The 12,842-nt window shown below is 42.2% G+C and overlaps 1 protein-coding gene across 3 annotated transcripts in view; it reads right to left on the reverse strand.

The window, feature by feature from the left end:
- LOC111972321 (circadian locomoter output cycles protein kaput) overlaps positions 1-12,842 on the reverse strand; it is a 70,088-nt gene that overhangs the window by 37,655 nt on the left and 19,591 nt on the right. The window contains exon 2 of one of the 3 annotated variants that reach the window (XM_023999319.2): positions 12,131-12,220. The exons of the other annotated variants lie outside the window; for them this stretch is intronic. The gene's annotated coding sequence lies outside the window, so the exon portion shown is untranslated. The remainder of the gene's footprint in view (positions 1-12,130; positions 12,221-12,842) is intronic. 3 annotated transcript variants of the gene reach the window in all.

Genomic DNA, 12,842 nt, shown 5'->3' on the forward strand with positions numbered 1-12,842 from the left:
CTGCCTTGTTCAGGGGCAGAACGACAGATTTTTACCTTGTCAGCTCGGGATTCAATCTTGCAACCTTACGGTTAACTAGTCCAACCCTCTTACCACCTGCCTTACTTTGCACTCCATGAGGAGCCTGCCTGTTACGCGAATGCAGTAAAGCCAAGGTAATTGCTAGCTAGCATTAAACTTATCTTATAAAAAAATACATAATCAATCAATCATATCACTAGTTAAAAATAACATATTGTGTCTATTAAAAAACAAACTAAAGACTTAAATGGTTCTGATGATATCTGACTAGCTTTATCTAGCTGGTGGTTAAGTTCCTGCTGTTTGTCACTATATATCCGACTGCGTGCGGCGAATGCGCTTCTGAAAAAGCTGTAAACTGTCATTTCTAATCACAACGTCTTGTGATATGTATTTGCCTACCAATAGAAACATCCTAATGGCCTTTTTCCTTAAAAATCAATACAGCAGTCAAGGTAAGGTTTATAATATTTTTGAATCACCACAAGTCGAATAATATTATGATTTTTCATAATTTCCTCGCTAACAACATAGCAAATTTCTCATTTGAATGACGGAAAATAGATGGCGGCCCTATGCTCTTAAAGCCTGCAATACCACAGTATGAATCAGAAAGGTGTTTTTGCATTATTTAAACCAAATTGAACATMTTTCATTATTTATTTGAGACTAAATTGATTTTATTGAAGTATTATATTAAGTTAAAATAAGTGTTTATTCAATATTGTTGTAATTGTCATTATTACAAATAAAAAATAAATCTGCTTTTTTTGGTCCTCCAATAATCGGTATCGGCCATGAAAAATCATAATCGGTCGACCTCTAGTGTTAACTAACCTCCAAACGAGCTTCAATGCCATACAACACTCCTACTGTGGCCTCCAACTGCTCTTAAACGCTAGTCAAACCAAATGCATGCTTTTCAACCGTTCGCTGCCCGCACCCGCCCGCCCGACTAGCATCACTAATCTGGGCAGTTCTGACTTAGAATATGTGGACAACTACAAATACCTAGGTGTCTGGCTAGACTGTAAACTCTCCTTCCAGACTAATATTAAACATCACCAATCCAAAATTAAATCTAGAAATCGGTTTCCTATTTCGCAACAAACCCTCCTTCACTCACACTGTTTTGTCTCCCCAGGGGTGATGGTCGGATTCGCATTTATCGTCGAAGGAATGAGCGTTACACCGAGGCCTGTACTCTGGAGCGGGATCGATTTGGAGGTGGAGGGTCCATCGTGATCTGGGGCGGTGTGTCACAGCATCATCGGACTGAGCTTGTTGTCATTGCAGGCAATCGCAACGCTGTGCGTTACAGGGAAGACATCCTCCTCCCTCATGTGGTACTCTTCCTGCAGGCTCATCCTGACATGACCCTCCAGCATGACAATGCCACCAGCCATACTGCTCGTTCGGTAGGTGATTTCTTGCAAGACAGGAATGTCAGTGTTCTGCCATGGCCAGCGAAGAGCCCGGATCTCAATCCCATTGAGCACGTCCTGTTGGATCGGAGGGTGAGGGCTAGGGACATTCCCCCCAAAAATGTCTGGGAACTTGCAGGTGCCTTGGTGTAAGAGTGGGGTAACATCTCACAGCAAGAACTGGCAAATCTGGTGCAGTCCATGAGGAGGAGATGCACTGCAGTACTTAATGCAGCTGGTGGCCACACCAGATACTGGCTGTTACTTTTGATTTTGACCCCCCTTTATTCAGGGACACATTATTCAATTTCTGTTAGTCACATGTCTGTGGAACCTGTTCAGTTTATGTCTCAGTTGTTGAATCGTGTTATGTTCATACAAATGTTTACATGTGTTAAATTTTCTGAAAATAAAAGCAGTTGACAGTGAGAGAACATTTATTTTTTTGCTGAGTTTACATTTTGTGATAACTGCACTGTGACTCTGCACTTAACAAAAATATAAACGCAACAATTTCAATTATTTTACAGAGTTACAGTGCATTCGGAAAGTATTCAGACCCCTTGACTTTTTCCACATTTATTATGTTACAGCCTTTTTCTAAAAATGATTAAATTGTTTTTTCCCCTCATCAATCTACACACAATACCCCATAATGACAAAGCATAAACAAGTTTTTAGAAATGTTTGCATAAGCAGTCAAACCCATACTCAGCACTTTCTTGAAGCACCTTTGGCAGCGATTACAGCCTCGAGTGTTCTTGGGTATGACGCTACAAGCTTGGCACACCTGTTTTTGGGGAGTTTCTCCCATTCTTCTCTGCACATCCTCTCAAGCTTTCAGGTTGGATGGAGAGCGTTGCTGCACAGTTATTTTCAGGTCTCTCCAGAGATGTTCGATCGGGTTCAAGTCTGGGCTCTGGCTGGGCCACTCAAGGACATTCAGAGACTTGTTCTCGAAGCCACTCATGCATTGTCTTGGCTGTGTGCTTAGGGTCGATGTCCTGTTGGAAGGTGAACCTTCGCCCCAGTCTGAAGTAGGTTTTCATCAAGGATCTCTCTGTACTTTGCTCCGTTCATCTTTCCCTCGATCCTGACTAGTCTCCCAGTCCCTGCCACTGAAAAACATCTCCACAGCATGATGCTGCCACCACCATGCTTCACCGTATGGATGGAGCCAGGTTTCCTCCAGACGTGACACATGGCATTCAAGCCAAATAGTTCAATCTTGGTTTCATCAGACCAGAGAATCTTGTTTCTCATGGTCAGAGTCCTTTAGGTGCCTTTTCGAAAACTCCAAGCGGGATGTCATGTGCCTTTTACTGATGAGTGGCTTCCCTCTGGCCACTCTACCATAAAGGCCTGATTGTGGAGATGGGAGAACCTTCCAGAAGGACTACCATCTCTGCATCACTACACCAGAGGAACTCTGGAGCTCTGTCAGAGTGACCATCGGGTTTTTGGTCACCTCCTAACCAAGGCCCTTCTCCACTGATTGCTCAGTTTGGCCAGGCGGCCAGCTCTAGGAAGAGTCTTGGTGGTTCCAAACTTCTTCCATTTAAGAATGGAGACCAATGTGTTCTTGGCGACCTTCAATGCTGCAGAAAGTTTTTGGTACCCTTCCCCAGATCTGTGCCTCGACACAATCCTGTCTCGGAGCTTTACGGACAATTCCTGGGACCTCATGGCTTGGTTTCCGCGCTGACATGCACTGTCAACTGTGGGACCTATTTAGACAGGTGTGTGCCTTTCCAAATCATGTCCAATCAATTGAATTTACCACAGGTGGACTCCAATCAAGTTGTAGAAACATCTCAAGGATGATCAATGGAAATAGGATGCACCTGAGCTCAATTTCGAGTCTCATAGCAAAGGGTCTGAATACTGATGTAAATAAGTTTATTTTATTTTTTTATTTTATACATTTGCAAAAATGTCAAATTCCTGTTTTCGCTTTGTCATTATGGGGTTGTGTGTGTAGATTGATGAAGAAAAAAAGAAATGTAATCAATTTTAGATTAAGGCTGCAATGTAACAAAATGTGGAAAAGGGGAAAGGAACTGAATACTTTCCGAATGCACTGTATATGGTAATCAGTCAATTGAAACAAATTCATTAGGCCCTAATCTATAGACTTCACATGACTGGGAATACAGATATGCATATGTTGGTCACAGATGCCTTAAAAAAAGGGAGGGGCGTGGATCAGAAAACCAGTCAGTATCTGGTCTGACCACCATTTGAATTATGCAGCGCGACACATCTCCATCGAAGAACTGGGACATTTTCAGCTTCCAGGAATTGTGTACAGATCCTTGCGACATGGGGCTGTGCATTATCATGCTGAAACATGAGGTGATGGCGGCGGACGAATGGCACAACAATGGGCCTCAGGATCTCGTCACGGTATCTCTGTGCATTCAAATTGCCATCAATAAAATGCAATTGTGTTCGTTGTCCGTAGCTTATGCTTGCCCATAACATAACCCCATCGCCACCATGGGGCACTCTGTTCACAACGTTGACATCAGCAAACCACTCACCCACAAGACGTCATACATAATGTCTGCTATCTGCACGGTACAGTTGAAACCGGGATTCATCTGTGAAGAGCACACTTCTCCAGCATGCGAGTGGCCATCGAAGGTGAGCATTTACCCACTGAAGTCGGTTACGACGCCAAACTGCAGTCAGGTCAAGACCCTGGTGAGGACGACAAGCACGCAGATGAGCACTCAGTTTGACAATTTCTGCAGAAATTTTTCGGTTGTACAAACCCACAGTTTTATCAGCAGTCCGAGTGGCTGATCTCAGACGATCCCGCAGGTTAAGAAGCCAGATTTGGTGGTGCTCGGCTGGCGGGGTTACCTGTGGTCTGCGTTTGCGAAGCCGGTTGGAAGTACTGCCAAATTTTCTAAAACGATGTTGGAGGAGGCTTATGGTAGAGAAATTAACATTAAATTATCTGGCAACAGCTCTGGTGGACAGTCCTGCAGTCAGCATGCCAAAACTTGAAACATCTGTGGCATTGTGTTGTGTGAAAAAACTGCACATTATAGAGTGGCCTTTTATTGTCCCCAGCACAAGGTGTACCTGTATAATGATCATGTTGTTTAATCAGCTTATTGATATGCCACACCTGTCAGGTGGATGGATTATCATGGCAAAGGATAAATGATCACTTACAGAAATGTAAACAAATTTGTGCACCAAAAAATTAGAGAAATAAGCTTTTTGTGCGTATGGGAAAAAAAATTGATCTTTTATTTCAGCTCATCAAACATGGGACCAACATTGTACATAATGCATGCTGATTTTTCTTAGCGTTAAGGATCCCAACTTCGTTTAAACTTTCACACCCCTAGTAAATCAAATAAAATCAAATTGTATTTGTCACATGCGCCGAATACAACAAGTATAGACCTTATCGTGAAATGCAGACTTATAAGCCATTAACCAACAATGCAGTTAAGAAAATATTTACTTAACAAACTAGCTAGCCAGTGCTAGCTAACATATTCATGCTTTGACTATTTCTCTCTGATTTAGAAGATATCGTTGCCCAAACAACATGCTGATCTAGGCCTACACCAGCACTGGTATCGGGCTGTATTACCTAGCTACGTTTGAGCTGACTTTTTACATTAAGCTAATTAGCTAGCTAGCTAACTAGAAATTAGCATTAGCAGCTAACACAATTTATTTTAGCCACAACTTTATAAGAAAAGACAAAACTAGCTGTTTGCAGACAGTATGATACAAACTAATAGTGTAATTATAGAACACTTGTGGATTTATATTCAGAAGCAAAGTGGAAATCAGCATCATTGTCACCAACATCTTGTTGCATCTGACCATGCAGGCAGAGTGAACGGCACAGCAAGTGCTCGAGTGATAGGGTGCAGGGCTTATGGGGAAGTGGCATCCAGGAGGAGCAGGAGAGACGACTCAATTAGGAAACGGAGTAAAGTATAAAAAAAGACGTTACATGCGCTGGAGTGGTGTATCACATTACAAATTGAAATACCGTTATAAAAAGTAAAGTAAAAACCCAAACCGGTGCGTGCATCAATACCAGTATATATAATAAAATACTAATGCCGCCCAGGCCTATAAGTTACTATGCCTTTTGCGGACATTATTCTAATTTGATTGTCTATTTCAGACTGTAACAACCATAACGGAGGGTGTAACATCCGTAAGTCATTTTTCGTCTCTAAAGTAATAATGGAAATGACAACCTTAAAAAAATTATAGTTTGTGCTCAGCCAAGCCTTTCCTTCAAAATGGCTATCCATGTTATGACCTAAGACTTACAGACGTTCACTAATATGTTCAGTCTTTTTGGGTATTAACACCCCCCTAGAGCTACTATACACACATACCGGTTTAATTTATATTTTTTGTAAATTCTTTGACACATTAAAGTTGTGATTTTGTGTGCAAGTCCATAACACTGGAATCGCCACGAAGAAAAACATGCAGACAGAGCATGACGTGAGAGCTGAGGAATGATAGGAAGTAGGATTAGGGTTAAAAAGCTACCGCAACATTTCTGTTTCCTCTAAAATAACAACAGTTGCAGTAGCAGCAGCAACACTAGCGGTAGCTACAGCTAACGGCTGTGGTTGTATAACTATGAGGTCACTCAGTGCTTCACTGATCCGCTGACACAATGACCTATTTTCCTCCTCCTTCCCCTTTAACTTCATCACAGCTCCACAGGCAGCCAATAACAGAGCACTTTCAGTCACCATGAAACCCTGAGCAGCCAACCACTGAGCAGAGAAAGTCACTGAACTGAGCCCTGAACAGCCAATCAAGTCCCTAACCAGCATATCACAACATTCAAAAGCCAATTACACAGTTAGCAAATGCATCCTGACTTCTCTGGGGCAGTAGTGAGACAAGAGGAAAAGAAGAGAGAGGGAGACATGAAGGATAAAGGGAAGGACATGGAAAACGAGAGGGTGGAAGGGGAAGAGAAATGTTTTTAAAGTAGCCACTCATCAATCACTGAAGCCGCAAATGTCCTGTTTCCCCCTCATATACACAGAAACCGATTAATACACCTCCCAGGCAGGAGCCCCCTCATAATTTCTTAGTAGCCTCAAATACAGAGCCTATAGGGAGGAGGTCAGAGACCTGGAAGTGTGGTGCCAAGACAACAACCTCTCCCTCAACATGAGCAAGACAAAGGAGATGATTGTGGACTACAGGAAAAGGAGGACCGAACATGCCCCCATTCACGTCAATGGGGCTGTTGTGGAGTGGCTCGAGAGTTTCAAGTTCCTTGGTGCCCACATCACCGACAAACTATCATGGTCTAAACACACCAAGAAAGTTGTGAAGAGGGCACGACAACGCCTTTCCCCCTCAGGAGACTGAAAAGACCTGGCATGGGTTGCCAGATCCTCAAAAAGTTATTCAGATGCACCTTCGAGAGCATCCTAACCGGTGGAATCACCGCCTGGTATGGCAACTGCTCGGCACTCGACCATAAGGCGCTACAGAGGGTAGTGCATATGGCCCAGTACATCGCTGGGGCCAAGCTTCCTGCCATCCAGAACCTATATACTAGGCGATGTCAGAGAAAGGCCCAAAAAATGGTCAAGACTCCAGTGACCCAAGTTATAGACTGTTCTCTCGGCTACCGCACACATGCGTTACCGGAGCGCCAAGTCTAGGACCAAAGGGCTCCTTAACAGCTTCTACCCCCAAGCTATAAGACTGCTGAACAATTAATCAAATGGCCACCTGGACAATTATTTTTGACTTTAGCTAATTTAGTAAATATTTTATTCTCTATTTTCTTATAAATGCATTGTTGGTTAAGGGCTTGTAAGTAAGCATTTCACGGTAAGATCTACACTTGTTGTATTCCGCGCATGTGACAAATAACATTAGATTTGATTAGATTTTTCTCCCACTTACAAAATCTCACTCAACAAACCCTTTTTCACCAATTCCCTCTCACAGGCATTGTGCTGATGCGCTGTGTGTGTGTGTGTGTGTGTGTGTGTGTGTGTGTGTGTGTGTGTGTGTGTGTGTGTGTGTGTGTGTGTGTGTGTGTGTGTGTGTGTGTGCACGCACTGACTCAGATGTAGGTCAGAGGAGCTCTGAGGATATGACTCATTCTAAAGTGGATCCTTGGCGCAGCTCGTCGTCACGCACACCAACGCATGCATCGAGACGCCAGCATATCGTCAGTGCCCATCAGCAACCCCATAGCAACCCCATAGCAACCCCATAGCAACCGCCCGCGCCATGCAGGGTAAAAATAGCTCAGCTGAATTCCTCTACAGCTGAGAATTGAGTGCGCATCTCCCTATTCTATTATAGAGCAGAGAGACACCCTTTATCTCTGTTGGAGGCTGAGCTCCCCCCTATGATGGTTTACCTACCGCAGAGAGAGGAACTACCTCCATACCTCTAAGACCTTCGCTAGAAAAACGAGAAAAAAGCATCAATAGTACTGTTTGTCCATCTTGAGACACTGTAGCCAGTATGCACTTCCTCAAAATAGCACTTCCTCAAAATAGTCTGAATTTATCTAAGATAACTCAAGAAATCGGTTATTAATTTTGACATTTTTGCCAATAAGATCTTAGTCGTGAAATTTTACATCTAACTAAGATGTTTGGTACATTATTTCTCAAGTAAAAAAATATGCATGAAAACAATTAACCTCTCATTGACTGACAACAAACACTTCATTGAAGAATCCCTACTGTTGACCAATCACCGGCGAAGGGGCATAGACTTTGGCTATCGACTTCAGGTTGCCTAGAGACATTGTGTGCGCACGAACAACATCTTGGTGTCATTATACTCCTAGTGTGCTCTAACATATGGACCTTCTGAAATAAACATTCACATGAATTCATTAATTTAACATAGAAAATATTAATATGAATCAATCTCAAAAGTACCCTTTTTGATTTGAAGACGTATTGTTTGGAACAATATCTACTCTATAAGTACATAAGATTTACAAAGTGGCCTCTTTGCTAATTCTGATCAATTTTATGAGCACCACCAACACAGTGAACAGGAAAATGGATTTGAAGGGAACTCTGCTGGTGATTTGCTGACTGTGCAACCCTAAAAGGAGGGCTGTGCTTGGTTAATGAACTATAATGTCAATTTATATGCAGAAAATTGTCATATTTTCAAGTACCAGAGTGCACACTCTTGAAATGTGACGTGTTTGAAGGGAATAAGGTTCCAGACAATGTCTAAAAATAAGCTAAATCAAAAAGGATACTTGTGAGATATAAATATTTTTTATGTTGAATAAATGAATGGGAATCTAGACAGATATGAGAGCACACTATAGCCTAAGGAGTATAATGACACCAAGATGTTGTCTATATCATGTACGGCTCACGGATCATAGGGTCTTAGTGGAGGTATGTAAAACGTACCTATATTAAACACAAAAAATCTGATCCGGATCGTATGGGCCTTGGCATACAGAATAGGTCCTTTCTAAGCTCAGCCCAAGCCTGTGTGTACCATCCCGACATATTCTAACATCGGAAACTGAAAATAATTTGTGGACCATCGATTAGTAAGGGGGTAGGATAGCCAGTGTCACCATATGAAAAGCAGCAGTACTGCTTTTAGGGAACTGACAGTGGGGATGGGAAAATGTCTCCGCCATAGAAACAGGCCGACATTTGAGATATTCAGCCGTTCAGCCAAGGAGCTGGAGGAGGAGAGTTTCTGCTCTAAGTGGCAGAGAATCCCTCATTAACCTAATGCAGTCGGAAACCACCAACGAGCATCAACACATTCATTGCCGGGAAAGCGAACCAAATATACATTTACCCACACTTTGCATATACACCCTCTCTCTCTCCCGCTCTCAGACACAAAGGTTACACCTCTCCCTGTTAAATCGGACAATAAGAGAGTGTGCCTGCTACCAGCGCACACTGTGGTTAATGGCTTCTAATTAGTAGGCTGACAATTCCAAGAAGAAGGAGAATACAGTGGAGTTACTGACAAACAAAAACAGCAGGCTCGATGATTCTTCTGACAGTCAGTGATCCGTACTGTATCTGGGCTCAAGCTTAGACCTTGAGCTACTGTTTCTCTATCCATGCTGCTGCCCAGTTCCCTGCCCAGCCCAGCACGTCTCCCCACCACTGGGCTGCTGAAGCCCCCAGAGCTGGGCAACCAGTTGTGTTCCACCCAAGCACATGCATCCACAACCCCAACAGCACAAAAGGGGTCTTTGTTTGCATTTGCATCCCACAATCCTCAGACAGGAATGTCAGAGTAGGGCAGCGGTTTCCAATGGCAGCAGGAGGAAGGAGAGGCTGCCAGGAGCCTCGCCACTTGCCCATTCTCCCACAGTGGCCAGTTCAGAGTAGAGAGAGAGAGAGCGAGAGAGAGAGAGAAAGAGCGAGAGAGGGGGACAAGCACTGCCAGGCCAACACAGGAGAGGAAGAAATTAAAGACGCCATGTCAACTGCCCACAGTGCCCGCTATCACCGCCTACCACGATATGCGTCATGAGCGTAGGCTTACACTACCGTTCAAAAGTTTGGGGTCACTTAGAAATGTCCTTGTTTTTCAAAGAAAAGCAAATTTTTTGTGTATTAAAATAACATCAAATTGATCACAAATACAGTGTAGACATTGTTAATGTTGTAAATGACTATTGTAGCTGGAAACGGCTGATTTGTAATGGAATATCTACATAGGCGTACCAGAGGCCCATTATCAGCAACCATCACTCCTGTGTTCCAATGGCACGTTGTGTTAGCTAATCCAAGTTTATCATTTTAAAAGGCTAATTGATCATTAGAAAACCCTTTTGCTATTATGTTAGCACAGCTCAAAACTTTTTCTTTAGACTAGTTGAGTATCTGGAGCATCAGTATTTGTGGGTTCGATTACAGGCTCAAAATGATAATGAGCCTCTGTACGCCTATGTAGATATTTCATTCAAAAATCTGCAGTTTCCAGCTACAATAGTCATTTACAACATTAACAATGTCTACACTGTATTTCTGATACATTTGATGTTATTTCAAAAACAAGGACATTTCTAAGTGACCCCAAACTTTTGAACGGTAGTGTAACTGTATCAATGTTTTCCCCCATCACTACTTAATAGGCAGGGCAAACCCGTTTTGGTGATTTTATCAAAATAAATAAATCACCTCGTGTTTTTGAACTTATTCAGCAGTTTTTACCAGATTAAGTACAATACCATTGGAAATTCATTTTGTTAATAAAGTTAAATTTATATTACAAAAACGTCAATTGAAAATTATGCTGTCGCTGCTTTCTGCTGACAAAACATTGTGATAAATTGCCCAAAGTCAAAAAACAGTTTTAAAGTGTCCAAATCAATAACCAGAAACAAATGTTGATATATTGAAAACCTAAACATACAATTTACTATATACACATACTTAGTAATAGTAATCATATTACTTGTATTTTTTAAACAAGCACCTTATAAACTGCACATATGGTAAAATAATTAAGCATGCCAATTTATGATAGTATACACTGAGTGTACAAAACATGAGGAACAGTTGCTCTTTCCTTGACAGACTGACCAGGTGAATCCAGGTGAAAGCTACTGATGTCACCTGTTAACCTGTAAATCCACTTCAATCAATGTAGATGAAGGGGAGGAGATAGGTTGAAGGATTTTTAAGCCCTGAAACATGGATTGTGTATGTGTGCAATTCAGAGGGTAAACGGGTAAGATAAAGTATGTAAGTGCCTTTGGTAGTAGATGCCAGGTGCACCGGTTTGAGTGTCAAGAACTGCGTTTTTCATGCTCAACAGCTTCCTGTGTGTATCAAGAATGGTCCACCACACAAAGAACACCCAGCCAACTTAACACAACTGTGGGAATCATTGGAGTCAACATGGACCAGCATCCCTGTGGAAAGCTTTCGACATTGTGTAGAGTCCATGCACCAACAAATTGAGGCAAAAGGGGGGGGGGGGTTCGGAATGTTTGGTATACTCAGTGTAGATTCATGAGAATTGCAATACATATTGTATCGGCACCCAAGTATCGTGATAATATCGTATCATGAGTATGTTGACCACTCACAAACTATTGCAACAATGCCATTTATTTCTCACTCATTTAACCATTTAGAGAGTTTATAAATGCTCTCAAACACAATTTACCCAGGCACTCTAGAATAGAGCCTCCATAGAGGCTGAACGTTTGTCTTTGCTATTCGAACGGTTATTACGGAGACAGCGGTCATTTGGCTGACCAATTACAGTCATCCAAAACTCCATGACCGTCACAGCGCAAACGTCAACATCAGAACCAACCATTTATCTCAAGATAGTCAGGCTATAATATATTCCAAAACCCTTACCTAACACCATTTTGACCTATTACCTGGACACATTTTAACAATGACTTTACTCTACTTGGGCAAACCCAAATACCCACTTTGAGAAACCCAAATGTAAAATTCAGAGCCCAATAATCTGACACATAGCTAAATCATCAAATATAAATTACATGCACAAATAACCTAAATTTGTCACTGCGTGTATGCAAAAATGCTTTAGACCACATTAACTTAATAGACCCGTCACAGCAATGGTGCCAGTCTAAATGGAGTCGTTGCATAGACTGTGCAGTACATTCCTCAAATGCCATGCAGCCTTTTTCTTCGTCTCCTTACCTCTTTCACTTTATTAAGCGATGTCCAGTAAGGCAACCAACCCTCTGCAGCCCATGGTCTCAGCACAGCCGTTTTGTTCAAAATGTCAACCTGGAAAATAAAAATAACAAAGGCCACTGAGAACCATACATATATTTGATCAAGATTGCCCTGTGGTCTGGGCGAGTCTACATGGTAGGAATATGAAACAGTCGTTACCTAACATTCTTGTGCAGTGACCCACCTGAAGCTTTTCAAATTTCCTTGTGACCATCCAAAGAAACAAACACAATATATTGTGCCAGAGTGCAGTCTTTAGCAGGCAGGGCTGGGAATTGCCAGTGACCTTACAATACAATATTATCACGATACTTAAGCGCCGATACGATATGTATTGCGATTCTCACGATTCTATATATATAGCGATTCGATAATGCGATTCGATGTACCAAACATATTGACCACCATGTCTACTGTAAAGGGACAAGAATGAGCCATGATCAATCAGCCATGGAAATAAAAGTGCTGAAATCATGTTGAGAATAAGCTAGAGAAGGAGTTAGGGTCTTGCTTTAGGTTTCATTGGGGTTGGTTGTATGATGAACTATGAGTTTCCAGAGGACAAGCGGTGACGTGTGAGGTTCTGTTCTAGCCATTAGCTCTGCTACTCCCAGAGGTTCTGATTAGAGATTAATCACATCCTGAAGCTTCCAAAGCAGTGACACACCAGTCA

This window comes from Salvelinus sp. IW2-2015, linkage group LG13 (genome assembly GCF_002910315.2).
Source record: "Salvelinus sp. IW2-2015 linkage group LG13, ASM291031v2, whole genome shotgun sequence".
Taxonomy (NCBI): domain Eukaryota; kingdom Metazoa; phylum Chordata; class Actinopteri; order Salmoniformes; family Salmonidae; genus Salvelinus; species Salvelinus sp. IW2-2015.